We start from the raw sequence: 13,817 nt of genomic DNA, 5'->3' as shown, positions 1-13,817 counted from the left end.
AGCAGTTCTGAGGTCACACAAGGAACGGGCCTACCATGGTGTTTGGCATGTGAGGCTCGCAATACATACTAATTACCAAAAAAAGGAAGAAAGAGAGAAACTAAATTGAAATACTGTAGCAGTAAACCTCCCCGATGTTAGTTTCTTCGTCTCTCTGGATTGTCAGCCCTTAACTCGGTTCCATGTCCCCCGCCCTCACCGCCACCAGCTCCTGTCGCCCCATCCTACACGGCAGGAAAAGTCTGCCCTGTCTGGCTGGGTTTTAGCTTGTCCTTCACCCCAGCCAGACGCTTGTTGCAAAACACAGCTTCCACAGTGATGCCCGCCCCAACGGCCCTGACTGCTGCAGCCCCACCTGGTCAGCATCAAGACCAGGTGTAAATGGATTTGTATGTTTGGTTCTCTAATCAACTGGTCTCACTCTCTGCCAGTAGGTAATTGCTTTCAGTGCTTCATTTCCCGCCAGGCCCCCAGTTTAAAAGGCCTCCCTGGGGCCTGGGATCTTTGCCAGAGAACCACACAGACAGGCCTTTGAATTTCCCTCACAAAACCTAACCAAAAATTCCTGCTGGTGGGGGTCTGGGTGTCTGCTGGAGCACAGCCCTGCATGAGCTGGGGCCATGGCAGCTTCTAGGAAGAATGGCATCGGCTGGAGGGGCCATCATGTTGCCTGCATTAAAACCTTGCAGCAGTTTTTATCATAAACGGGTGTTGAATTTTGTCAAAACCTTTTTCTGCATCTACTGAGATTATCATATGGTTTTTATCCTTCAATTTGTTAATATGGTGTATCACATTGATTGATCCAGGTATACTGCAGAATCCTAAAGTAGGCATAGAGGGAAACTACCTCAACATAATAAAGGCCATATATGACAAACCCACAGCCAACACCATTCTCAATGGTGAAAAACTGAAACCATTTCCTCTAAGATCAGGAACAAGACAAGGTTGCCCACCCTCACCACTATTATTTAACATAGTTTTGGAAGGTTTTGCTACAGCAATCAGAGAAGAAAAAGAAATAAAAGGAATCCAAATCGGAAAAGAAATAAAACAGTCACTGTTTGCAGATGTCATGATACTATACATAGAGAATCCTAAAGATGCTACCAGAAAACTACTAGAGCTAATCAGTGAATTTGGTAGAGTAGCAGGATACAAAATTAATGCACAGAAATCTCTTGCATTCCTATACACTTACGATAAAAAATCTGAAAGAGAAATTAAGGAAACACTCCCATTTACCACTGCAACAAAAAGAATACAATACCTAGGAATAAACCTACCTAAGGAGGCAAAAGACCTGTATGCAGAAAACCATAAGACACTGATGAAAGAAATTAAAGATGATACAAACAGATGGAGAGATATACCATGTTCTTGGATTGGAAGAATCAACACTGTGAAAATGACTCTACTACACAAAGCAATCTACAGATTCAATGCAATCCCTATCAAACTACCAATGGCATTTTTCACAGAACTAGAACAAAAAATTTCACAATTTGTATGGAAACACAAAAGACCCCGAATAGCCAAAGCAATCTTGAGAAAGAAAAACAGAGCTGGAGGAATCAGGCTCCCTGACTTCAGAGTATACAACAAAGCTACAGTAATCATGACAGTATGGTACTGGCACAAAAACAGAAATATAGATCAATGGAACAGGATAAAAATCCCAGAGATAAACCCATGCACATATGGTCACCTTATATTTGATAAAGGAGGTAAGAGTATACAATGGTGAAAAGACAACCTCTTCAATAAGTGGTGCTGGGAAAACTGAACCGCTACATGTAAAAGAATGAAATTAGAACACTTCCTAACACCATACACAAAAATAAACTCAAAGTGGATTAAAGACCTAAATGTAAGGCCAGACACTATAAAACTCTTAGAGGAAAACATAGGCAGAACACTCCATGACATAAGTCACAGCAAGATCCTTTTTGACCCACCTCCTAGAGAAAGGGAAATAAAAACAAAAATAAACAAATGGGACCTAATGAAACTTAAAAGCTTTTGCACAGCAAAGGAAACCATAAACAAAACGAGAAGACAACCCTCAGAATGGGAGAAAATATTTGCAAATGAAGCAACTGACAAAGGATTAATCTCCAAAATATACAAGCAGCTCATGCAGCTCAATATCAAAAAAAACAAACAACCCAATCCAAAAATGGGCAGAAGACCTAAAGAGATATTTCTCCAAAAAAGATATACAGATGGCCAACAAACACATGAAAGGATGTTCAACATCACTAATCATTAGAGAAATGCAAATCAAAACTACAATGAGATACCTCACACTGGTCAGAATGGCCATCACCAAAAAATCTACAAACAAGAAATGCTGGAGAGGGTGTGGAGAAAATGGAATCCTGTTGCACTGCTGGTGGTAATGTAAATTGATACAGCCACTATGGAGAAGTGTATAGATGTTCCTTAAAAAACTAAAAATAGAACTACCACATGACCCAGCAATCCCACTACTGGGCATATACCCTGAGAAAACCATAATTCAAAAAGAGTCATGTACCACAATGTTCATTGCAGCACTATTTACAATAGCTAGGACATGGAAGCAACCTAAGTGTCCATCGACAGATGAATGGATAAAGAAGATGTGACATATATACAATGGAATATTACTCAGCCATAAAAAGGAACGAAATTGAGTTATTTGTAGTGAGGTGGATGGACCTAGAGTCTGTCATAGAGTGAAGTAAGTCAGAAAGAGAAAAACAAATACCATATGCTAACACATACATATGGAATAAAAGAAACAAATGGTTCTGATGAACCCAGGGGCAGGACAGGAATAAAGACGCAGACATAGAGAATGGACTTGAGGACACGGGGAGGGGGAAGGGTAAGCTGGGACGAAGTGAGAGAGTGGCATGGACATACATACACTACCAAATGTAAAATAGATAGCTAGTGGGAAGCAGCCGCATAGCACAGGGAGATCAGCTTGGTGCTTTGTGACCACCTAGAGGGGTGGGATAGGGAGGGTGGGAGGGAGACGCAAGAGGGAGGACATAGGGAGATATATGTATATGTATAGCTGATTCACTTTGTTATAAAGCAGAAACTAACACACCATTGTAAAGCAATTATACTCCAATAAAGATGTTAAAAAAAAAAAAAAAACCTTACGGCAGGAGAAGTGAGGAAGCAACCACTCGGAACTCGCTGAGCCCAGGGGCAGGGGGTGTATGGAAACCCTCTGTACCTTCCCCTCAATTTCGCTGTGACTCTAAAGCTGCTCTAAAATATAAAGTGTATTTAAAAGGAGAAGAAAGGCTGGAGATGGATAGTGATAATTGATGTAGAACAACGTGAATGTATTTAATGCCACTGAACTGTACCCTTAAAATGTTTGAGAGGGAACTCATACAACTCAATAGCAAAAAAACCAGACAATCTGATTTTTAAAATGGGCAGAGGACCTGAATAGACATTTTTCCAATGAAGACATACAGATATCCAACAGGTATAAAAAAGGTGCTCAACATCACTAATCATCAGGGAAATGCAAATCAAATACACAATGATATCACCTCACACCTGTCAGAATGGCCATCATCAAAGAGACAAGGGATAACAAGCATTGGTGAGGTTGTGGAGAAAAGCGAACCTTGTACGCTGTTGGTGGGAATGTAAATTGGTGCAGTCACTATGGAGAACGGTATGGAGTTCCCTCAACAAACTAAATACAACACCATATGTACCAGCAATCCCACTTCTGGGTATTTATCCCAAGGAAAGGAAAACACTACCTTGAAAAGATACATGCACCCCCATGTTCATTGCAACATTCAAGACATGGAAACAACCTAAGGGTCCGTCAGTGGATGAATGGAGAAAAAAACGTATCTATCTTTCTATCTATAGATATGTACACAGATGGTCCCCAACTCTACTTAAAAGTTTTTGACTTTACGATGATGCAACAGCCATAGGTATTCAGCACAAACCGCACCTTGTAGTTTGAATTGTAGTCTTTTCCCAGGCTAATGATAAGCTGTCCGATAACCTCTTATGACCCTGGGCATCACCACTTAGTCACTAAGAATAACTATTTCATCCTAATGATGGCAGCATCTGCGAGAATAAAGGAGTTAAGGCATCAGACTGAATTGTGGTTTTAAAAATCTGTTTGACGAGAAGAATTCTAGTGGGATTGGCAAATCATAGTTTTCTCGGCTGGTGAGGGACCTGCGTTGACTCTGAAACAGGGAGAGAAGAGTGTGTGAAGAAGTGAGACAATGGGTAATGCATGCCCCGTGGGGTGTGAGAGTGACTGGGAGTGTGTCTGTGTGTGTACATGTTGTGTGCGTGTGTGTGTGTGTGTGTGAGTGTGCGTGGTGGAGGTAGTCCAAAGCACAGCCCAACGGTGAGTGAAGAGGAGGGACTGATTTTTTTAAAAACTTTTTTTTATATTGGGATAGAGGTGATTAACAACGTTGTGTTAGTTTCAGGTGTACAGCAAAGTGATTCAGTTATACATGTACATGTATCTATTCTTTTTCAGATTCTTTTGCCATTTAGGTTATTACAGAATATTGATCAGAGTTCCCTGTGCTACGTAACCAACAAGGAGGGACTGATTTTTCTTGAATTTTTATTTTTTAAAATTTATTGGAGTAGAGTTGATTTACAATGTTGTGTTAGTTTCAGGTATACAGCAAAGTGAATCAGTTCTACATATACATATATCCACTCTTTTTTAGACTCTTTTCCCATAGAGGTCATTACAGAGTATTGAGTAGAGTTCCCTGTGCTCTACAGCAGGTCCTTATTAGTTATCTATTTTATATATAGTAGTGTGTATGTGTCAATCCCAATCTAAGGAGGGACTGATTTTTGAAGGAAGACGGAGTGACTAGATCTGCAGAATTTCACTACGCTGGGACTGAGAGGGCAGGGCAGGTGCTGACAGCCCACGGATATGGGAAAGATGTAGTGAGTAGAAGGCATCGCTGTACAAGGAGCTGGAAGCAGGAGTAAGGGGTGTCCTCAAGGAGAAAACTTCCTGCCAGCATCACACCTGCCCACTGGCCGGCACGTGGGCTGGAGAGGAAGACAGGGCTGGAGATCACGTGCTCGTCCCAGCACTGCCCAGGGCTGTGGACGCTTCTCCCGCTTCTCTCCTGAGGCCAAGAACACGGGGTGAGAGGGATGGGACTGAGGGATACCGGGGCCATGCGGGCGCTCACGAGGTGGGCGCTGGTGACCCCAGAGGCCACCCTCCGGAGCCAACAGAGACTGGAGCTGACCCTCCGGAGGACCCCAGCCTACGGCTGAACCTGAACCTGGCCACAGGGGTCCTGGAGGCTCAACGGTCCCCAGGGGAGAGACAGCTGGGAGGGAAGAGACCCCACAGACCTCCCTGCCACCTGCCACTGAGCTCGGGGTGGTCCCTTCCCGCAGCAAAACTAGGTGAACTTCAGCCAAGTCCGCCAGTAATTTGTACCATTTACATCTCACCTCAGAGCCAATGTGGAAAATTACTAGGCTGGAGAAAAATTTCCTATATTACTGCTTTTGTGTTTGATAGAGAAAACAAGGGTGTGTACCTAATAGTGATCGTGGTAAGGCCACTGCTTGACCCGAGAACTAGGTCATCACCACCCACGAACACCCATCCCACTGCCCCCCCAAGACAGGACTTCACTCACAAATGCTGGGTTTATCATTCTCCTGCTTTTCGTCTGTTTCTAGTTTCACGAGCTAAAGTCATTTCTAAGGAAAAAGCATTGTTTATAAATGGCAAGTTGACTAGTAACTATACGTGATGATTTGTGAAAAGGGTGACACACTCTAGAGCACTTGGTCCTGGGGTGAGTGAGGTCTTAAAGATACACAACAGCCAAGAGGTGGAAACAACTCAAGTGTCCACCAAACGATGGGCAGATGAACGAATATGGTCTGTCCATACACTGCAATATTAAGGAGGCTTAAAAAGGAAGAAGATTCTCAGCCACGCTACAGCACAGATGAGCCTCGAGGGCATTAAGCTAAATGAAATACGCCAGACGCAAAAGGACAAATACTGCATGAGTCCACTTACGAGAGGCCCCTAGAGGAATCTGATGCACAGGGACGGGAGGCAGAGTGGCGGGGGCCGGGGGCTGGGGGAGGGGGAGGGAAGTTCGCGTTTCATGGGGACAGAGTTTCTGTTCGGGAAGGTGAAAAAGCTCTGGAGAGGGATGGTGGTGGTGATGGTCGCACAACAGTGTGAATATAACCGATGCCACCGGACTGTACCCTTAGAAATGGTTAAAAGAGTGAATTTTATGTTATGTACGTCTTACCATAATTTCTTTAAAGTAAGTAAGGAAAGAAAGGTACCTGGTTACTGGTCTTTGGGGAAGGCCTCCTCACGTTCCCAGAGCAGGTACCACAGGCGGGAGGCCGTGCAAAGTTCAAAGTGGTACCAGCCCCAGCTCACGGCACACCACCCTCTACCTGGCTCTGGGTACCACGCCTCTTCCGGGCGTGTGTATGCCCTGTGGTCCCTCCCCTCCCAACCACCTTCCTCCCTACAGAGCCATTCCTCCCCGCCCCAGGAAACGGAGCAAAGAGGGGGACACTGGAAGCTTTATTAAGGGTATACACTAGGTGCTAGCCAGCTCGGCACACCACTGCCCGAGGTCTGTGCAGCACTGGTTTCTGAGTCCTTTCTACTACCCTCTCCGGACAAATGCTTTTAGGTATATGGTTGGATGTGAGTTGGGGTAGAAACTGGGAAATTGCTTCACCTATTACCCTCCCTTTACACTAAAATGCAAAGGGCTTTGGCAGCTCCAAGAGTTAGTAACATTGTGATTCTGTGCAAGGTCTTTAATCTCTCACAGCTTCTCTGATGTCATTTACTTAAAACAAATGGAGGGAGGGGGAAATGAGGTGCTGGCCGAAGGGTATAAAGTTTCAGTTATGCAGGAGGAAGGAGCTCTTGAGATGCTCCGGCATGGTGACAATGGTTAGGATAGCTCTTACGTCATCTCACCACACACGCGCACACACACACACACACACACACAAACACACACACGGTAACTATGCAGAGGTGATGGATAAATTATTTAGCCAATTTTGAATGTTTTCAAAATTCATACATATGTCAAAACATCAAGTTGTACACCTTAAATATACACAATTTTTATATGTAAATGACATGTCAATAAAGTTATTTAACAATAAAGTAATAAAATAAAAACGATGGGGGAAAGAGTAACAACTACTAAGATAATTGAATGAGATAACCTATACCACTTGCAGGGAGCGCTAAAGAAATGAGTTTGTTTTTTTTTTACAATTTTTTGGTGAGGATTTAATGAGCGCAATTGTAACAATTTTTTTAATTTATTTATTTATAATTAATTCGATAGCTAGTGTAAAATCGATAGCTAGTGGGAAGCAGCCGCATAGCACAGGGAGATCCGCTTGGTGCTTTGTGACCACCTAGAGGGGTGGGATAGGGAGGGTGGGAGGGAGACGTAAGAGGGAGGAGATATGGGGATATATGTGTATGTATAGCTGATTCACTTTGTCATACAGCAGAAAGTAACACATCATTGTAAAGCAATTATATTCCAATAAAGATGTTAAAAAAATATACTAGACATGCAACTCAAATATTGTATATAGATAAAATACTATTTGTAACAAGGTAATCTTGATTCTTTAGCAAACTTATATTTAAAGGCATCCTTTATATCTTTTGTGGGCTGGCTAGTATCTTGAAAGCAAACAATAATTTTCTAATTTATCAGTTTTACTTCATCTAGAAAACTATGTATGTTCGAATCCTGTCCCTTCATAGATATTGGTCTGCCCAGCCAGCTTGCATGTTTATCTGTGTTTGGAAACTTCACCTGAAAGTAGGGTTAACTGCGTTTGGCAGTAGGTTTTTCTTTGGTCCAACAACTTTGCTATGCATAAGAATGGTTGATCAGACGTAAGAGAATCTCAACTTCTCCACCTAATTTTATTCTGAATTAAAATTCCTCATTAAATCAGTTAAACCTCCCACCCCAAACCTGTATGCATTTCCTAGGGCTCCCATAACCGAGAACCACAGACTGGGGGCTTAAACAAGAGAAATGTAGTGTCTCAGTTGGACATCCAAACTCAAGGTGTCAGCAGGGCCACGCCCCCTCTGAAACCCCTCCTGGGGGTTCGCTGGTGAGCTCTGGCGTTCCTTGGCTTGTGGGCGCCAGTCTCCAATCCTCTGGCTTCACGTGGAGGATTGTGTGTGTCTCCTGTGTGTCTTCACTTCACCCTCCTGCTGCACGTGCGTTTATCATTATGTACGTGAAATACAATTAGGACTTACATATTTTTCATGTATAACATACATCTAATGTTTCAGAGACTTTTCTGGACGTCTCCAGGAAACAGACTTACTTCTCCTGAGCCCATACGGACCATGTTGCCTGGTGCTGACCTGTCTTACTGGATAAATGACTATATGCCTTTGACATCTAGTTACGAATGTTCTACAAGCTTTTGCTCTTACGGTTTCCACGACCCTCTTAACTGACACTCACCAACACGTCAACCCTTCCCCTCCCACATACTCATATTCAACTAATATCTATGCATCGAGCATTGTATAACAAAATGCCACTTTCCTCGGTTTTATTCTGTTAGATAGTTGTTGTTTTTTTTTTTATAAATTAATTTTAATTTTTTTTTTTTTTTTTTGGCTGCGTTGGGTCTTTGTTGCTGTGCGCAGGCTTTCTCTAGTTGCAGAGAGCAGGGGCTGCTCTTTGTTGTGTTGCCGGGCTTCTCGTTGCTGGGGCTTCTCTTGTTGCAGAGCATGGGCTCTAGGCACGCGGGCTTCAGTAGTTGCGGGGTGCGGGCTTAATTGTTCCGCGGCATGTATGATCTTCCCGGACCAGGGCTTGAACCCGTGTCCCCTGCACTGGCAGGTGGATTCTTAACCACTGCGCCACCAGGGAAGCCCTGTTAGATAGTTTAATCACCTCCTTTACTGATGAATACACAGGAGCTGAAAAAGAAGAATTTCTCAAGATCATACGGTTTGTAAGTAACCGTTAGGATTTAAGACTGGATTCTCTGGATCCAGCCCTCTTTCAACGAGCGGCCTGTGCGAAGGCCATTCCTGTTCATACCCTGGGCAGCAGCCCCCGTAGCAATAACGTTAAGGACGCTTCCCAACTTGAGGCAGATGACTGCGGCTTGGGGAAAACTCTCGTTATATCAGGTGGACTTTCGTGTTTGCAACGGGGTCAGTGCCTTCTGGCGGTCGGACTCCAGGGAAATGAACTAGGAAATGCTTCTGTCCATTGCGAGATGCAAAGGATTCCACGACCGTGATCTCTCCCATTCAATGCGGTTTTTCCACGCGGAAAGAAAGCTGTCACTTAGCCACAGGCCTCAGACTGGTCAGTGGCCAGCGGGAACTGTCCTCACAGCACGGCAGATGGAAAATTGGCCTGCATCGTTTTGTCCAGTCCCGGGAAGGGCATTCTCGAATGATTCCATGAGGTGGGGCAATGGAGCAATGGCTTCTCCCCGGCCGCCAGGGAGGCCTTGAAATTTAATGGCTCCTGCAGTTGTAAATTTCCTTCAGTTCATTGGCTCATTTAAGTTTGGGGAGAGATTTCTCTACTTTTTTTTCATGAAAATCCAAACCAAAAGAGAAAAATAACATGGTTCTTTTTTTTAGCCTAAAGATGATAGCTTCCCAGTCACCGAAAAACACACCAGCTTAAAATTTACGTTGATTTCCATGAACTTCTTTGAATGTTATACTGTCTTCAGGTCATAATTGCAAACATTTATCAAGCACTTATATGCCAGCCCTGATGCGCCGTTTCCTCTGATTCTCCCAACAATCCAACGGGGAAGGAACTGTTACCTTCTGCAGTTGCAAATGAGGAAACCAGGCCTCAGAGAGACTCTTCCCTGGAGCCATTCAGTAAGGGCAGGGGGCCCAGGCTTATAGGACCACCGGACACCAGACATGGGAGCAAAAGCCCGCACTCCATGACCCTCCTGTCTATGCCAGCTTCGTTCAATCTGGAAAGGAACGCATTTCAATAGTAACCCCAAGAATTAGGAGCTGTTGCAGATTAGACATGGGGCCCTAAGCATTTTAATAACATTCCACAATGCATTTCTTCCCAAGACCTTCTTCAGACCTTGCCGTGTGCATTTAGGGGCACGATTTTCCACTAGTCTGTGGAAGGGGATTTACCGAGGGGTGTTTCCTCTGTGTCTCCTGGCCTCTGAAATCCCCGAGCACCGCAGGCCTCTGAGGCCAGGCTCTCTGTGATTCCCCTCTCTGCAGCTCTTGGAAACTGTCCCCTTGCTCTATGCTTGCAGTGAATATCTTTCCTCTGGTGTCCAAAGAGAAAGCAGACATCTCTACTTATAGGTATTCTGCACAGAGGGAAAACCAGTCTCCCCAGCACGTGTTGGCCGGGCCTCCACCACTTACCAGCAACAGCAGGTCTCCTCCTGGGAGAAGGAAGCCCCCAGCCACCCAGAGGCGGGGGTGTATCCTAACTGAAGAGCGGGCCCCGCGTTACTGGTGTGCGAGACTGTGAACGTGGGAGGTTCCGGCCCAAAGTATGAGGTCAACAGTACACAAGGGACCTTCTGTCCTCGGCGTTTATCATATGAGCCATTTCCCCTCCTCCACGGGCCACATTCCTACATCCAAAGGCCACCTGTGTCAGAATCGCCCAACAGGTGGTGAACAGAGTGAATTTCTGGGCTCCTCCCAGACCTGCGGACCCCGTCTCTGGAGGATGGGCCTGGGAGCTTAAGGACCAGACCTCCCGGGACCCACCCCATCTCTCCCCACACCGCGAGGCAGGGGTGACTGCTAAGGGCTGGGAAGCTGTCCTGCCAGAAGGTCAGTTCTGTCCTCCCAGCAACTGGGAGGCAGGAGGGAGACGGCGAAAGGACCAAGTCACCCTTGGGGCAAGCGAGGGCCCAGGAGAGAACCCAAGACCTGGGGCAGCTACAGGGTCGCTCCGTGTTCACAGGATGGCCTCTTGCTGTCACTGCTGTTGTTTTGTTCTCTGCATCTTCGTGTTTACTTAACGACTTGGATTCAGGCAGAGCTGCCGCCTCGAGGGGCCGAACAGTCGTCTCTCCGCTCGCCACTAGATGGGGCCCCACCCCGGGCTCTGCCCCTCGCCCGCCGGGAGCTGCGGGCCAGCTCCCACCCTGGCAGGGAAGGCAGGTTAGAGGAGAGAAACGGGCAGGGGAGTGAAATCCAGGAGAGAATTTCGAAAGCATCCAGGAAAAAAGAGCCAAAGGCAAATGTGCTGCATCTGGAAGCCCGTCTGGGAAAGAGTATGGAGCCAAAATAATTCCTGGGTCACAGAGGCTGGGATGCTCTCCATGGGAAGCATCGTCTCAGGCCCCCAAAGGTGAAAACCTTACATGAAACGGGGGCCCCCCACCGCCAGGAAGCCGCGGGGCCGCCCACGGGCCTCCCTGACTCCCTGTCTCCACCGCAGTCGGGTTCTCCCGGGGCTCCGGGGGGAAGCAGGCGGTTGGTTTTGTTTTCCCATCAGCCTGGTCCTTCTGGCCGCTGCTCCACCCCCCGCAGGAAACCCGAGCTGTCGGTGCCTCTGCGTCCAGGGGACAGGCGCCGGCCCCCTGTGTTCACCAGGCTGGTTGTGAATCCCTTAGCACCTCGGGCAGGTTCATCCCCTGAAGAGCAGAAAGCTGCCACCTTTGTGGCCCGTCCTGTGGAAACTGCCTTTCCGGGCCGTGACTTTTTGAGTGGGGCCCTAGGGGGCGGCAGGTGGCAGGGGAACTGGCCCGGGCAGCTGTGACTCCTGCATCCGGCGCCGTCAGCGCCCGCGGGCTGCTGCCCTCCCAGGAGGAACAGGAAGGCCTGGGCAGAGGTCTGAAGAAGCAACATTCCCAGCTTCCCCGAAGTTCACCTTGATCACCCTTGAGAGCGGTCTGCTTATCACGGAGGGGATCGAGGCTTTTCCTCGCCTCCTAAAACATCACCAGTTTGTTTGCTTCTGCCTCGGAAGCAAAATGAACACAAACAATGAGGCCCTAAGTTTATATAACGTCACCTCCTAGGTTGCTCCAGGCTCGCGGGCGGGATCCCTAGTCCTGGGGGCTCATTAATTCACTTCGTGTTAATGGAAATCCTTCCAACGCCTGGCCTGTGTCCCATGCGGAGAAGAAAACTGCTTCCCCCCAGGGGTCCCCGTAGACCATCTCGGTCAGCCTGGGCTGCTGTAACAAAATGCAGACTTGGGGGAGCCTAGACAACGCACGTTTGTTTCTCTCGGTTCTGGAGGATGGAAGTCTGAGATCAGGAGTCTGGTGAGGGCCTGCTTCCTCCTTCACAGATGGCCGCCTTCTCGCTGTATCCTCACATGGTAGAGAGAGCACCTGCTCCGGTCTCTTCCTTTAAAGGCACTAATGCCGTTTTGAGAGCCCACTCTCTTGACCTCATCTAACCTAATTACCTCCCAAAGGCCCCACCTCCAAATACCATCACATTTCGGGGGGTAGGGGTTTAACATATGAATTTTGGGGGGACACAAACATTCAGTCCAGAGCGACCTGGTCATCAGGTTTAACAAGGAGGGATAGTTTTAAGAAGGGACTAGTCAGCTCAACTTGGGGGAGACAAACCCCCGAGTTGGGTTTTGAGAGACGTGTAGGAGTTTGCCAAGGACATTACAGACCAGGGGACAGGGGATCCCACCCAAGGGTGTAAGTAGTATCAATCTCTCTCAGTTGTTCAAAGAGTGAAACAATGAACAAATCCATCCAATAAATCACTCCTCCAAAAAGCATTTGCCTCAGCTCCTGTGGGTGTCCCTCAGAGACCAGCACAGAAGTCAGTCCTTGGAGAATCTCCAGAGTGACGGTTCCCCTATAATGGACCTTAAGAGATCTCAAGACTGAGAGTTGTTGAGTTGTTTTTAGAATGTCAACAATAAGAAGTTTATAGATCTCAGCAATTTTAGGATGGAAGGGAGACGTAAAAGCCTCAAGGGCATCTCAGTTCACTTCTGTCTAGACAGTTTCTGTGTATTCTTGACCCACCTGAGAGAGTATTCCGACCCCAGCAGCAGTGGAGCTGGGAGTGGAGCGGCAGAGGAGAGCCCATTGCATTTCTGATGGACCAGGTGTTTCTTAGGTGTCAGTGTCTTCTGCTGGACAGGGAGTCTCTGAGCCCAGCGATGATGTCTTGTTGATCTCTGTGTTTGTTTGCTCGGCTGCCATAACAAAGTACCACAGTCTGGATGACTTAAACAACAGAAATGTACTTCCTCACAGCTCTGGAGGCTGCACGTCCAAGATCAAGGTGTTGGCAGGGATGGTTTCTCCTGAGTCCTCGGCTTCCAGACGGCTGTCTCCTGGCTGTGTCTTCCCCTGGCCTCTCCTCTGTGCACACGCATCCCTCTTCTTATAAGAACGTCAGTCCTCTGGGATTAGGGCTCCTCCCTAATGACTTCACTCTACCATAATCACCGCTTTTAAGACCTTATCTCCAACTACAGTCACATTCTGAGGTCCTGGGGGTTAGGCTTAAATATACAAATCTGGGGGGACACAGTTCAGCCCATAACAACCCCCATGATTCCACAATCAAGCACAGACACACGGACAGCCGGCACATCTGTGATGGCGGAGGGGACTGACACATATTCGCTCACTCACCCTGCAGGTCGCTTTGCTTCCATTGGACGCCTATAGGCGCCAGAAAAGAGGGCTGACAGGTCAACAGTGGATTTGCACAGACTAGACACCGCAGGCGTTTTGAGAGCTGGGCTGGGCTGGGA

The 13,817-nt window shown here is 46.9% G+C and overlaps 1 long non-coding RNA gene across 1 annotated transcript; it reads right to left on the bottom strand.

Annotated features, from left to right (window-relative positions):
- Positions 1–8,694: 8,694 nt before the first annotated feature.
- On the bottom strand, positions 8,695–11,786 carry LOC309619557. Its single transcript, XR_014239029.1, has 2 exons — positions 11,000–11,786; positions 8,695–10,712 (listed from the first exon to the last, which is right to left on the bottom strand). It is a non-coding gene; the product is annotated as an uncharacterized lncRNA (long non-coding RNA).
- Positions 11,787–13,817: the final 2,031 nt, after the last annotated feature.

The sequence above is a fragment of the Balaenoptera borealis genome (genome assembly GCF_965194805.1).
Source record: "Balaenoptera borealis genome assembly, chromosome: 21".
Lineage (NCBI taxonomy): Eukaryota > Metazoa > Chordata > Mammalia > Artiodactyla > Balaenopteridae > Balaenoptera > Balaenoptera borealis.
Note: the sequence above shows the minus strand (reverse complement) of the source record. Positions and strands in the feature narration are given on the sequence as shown.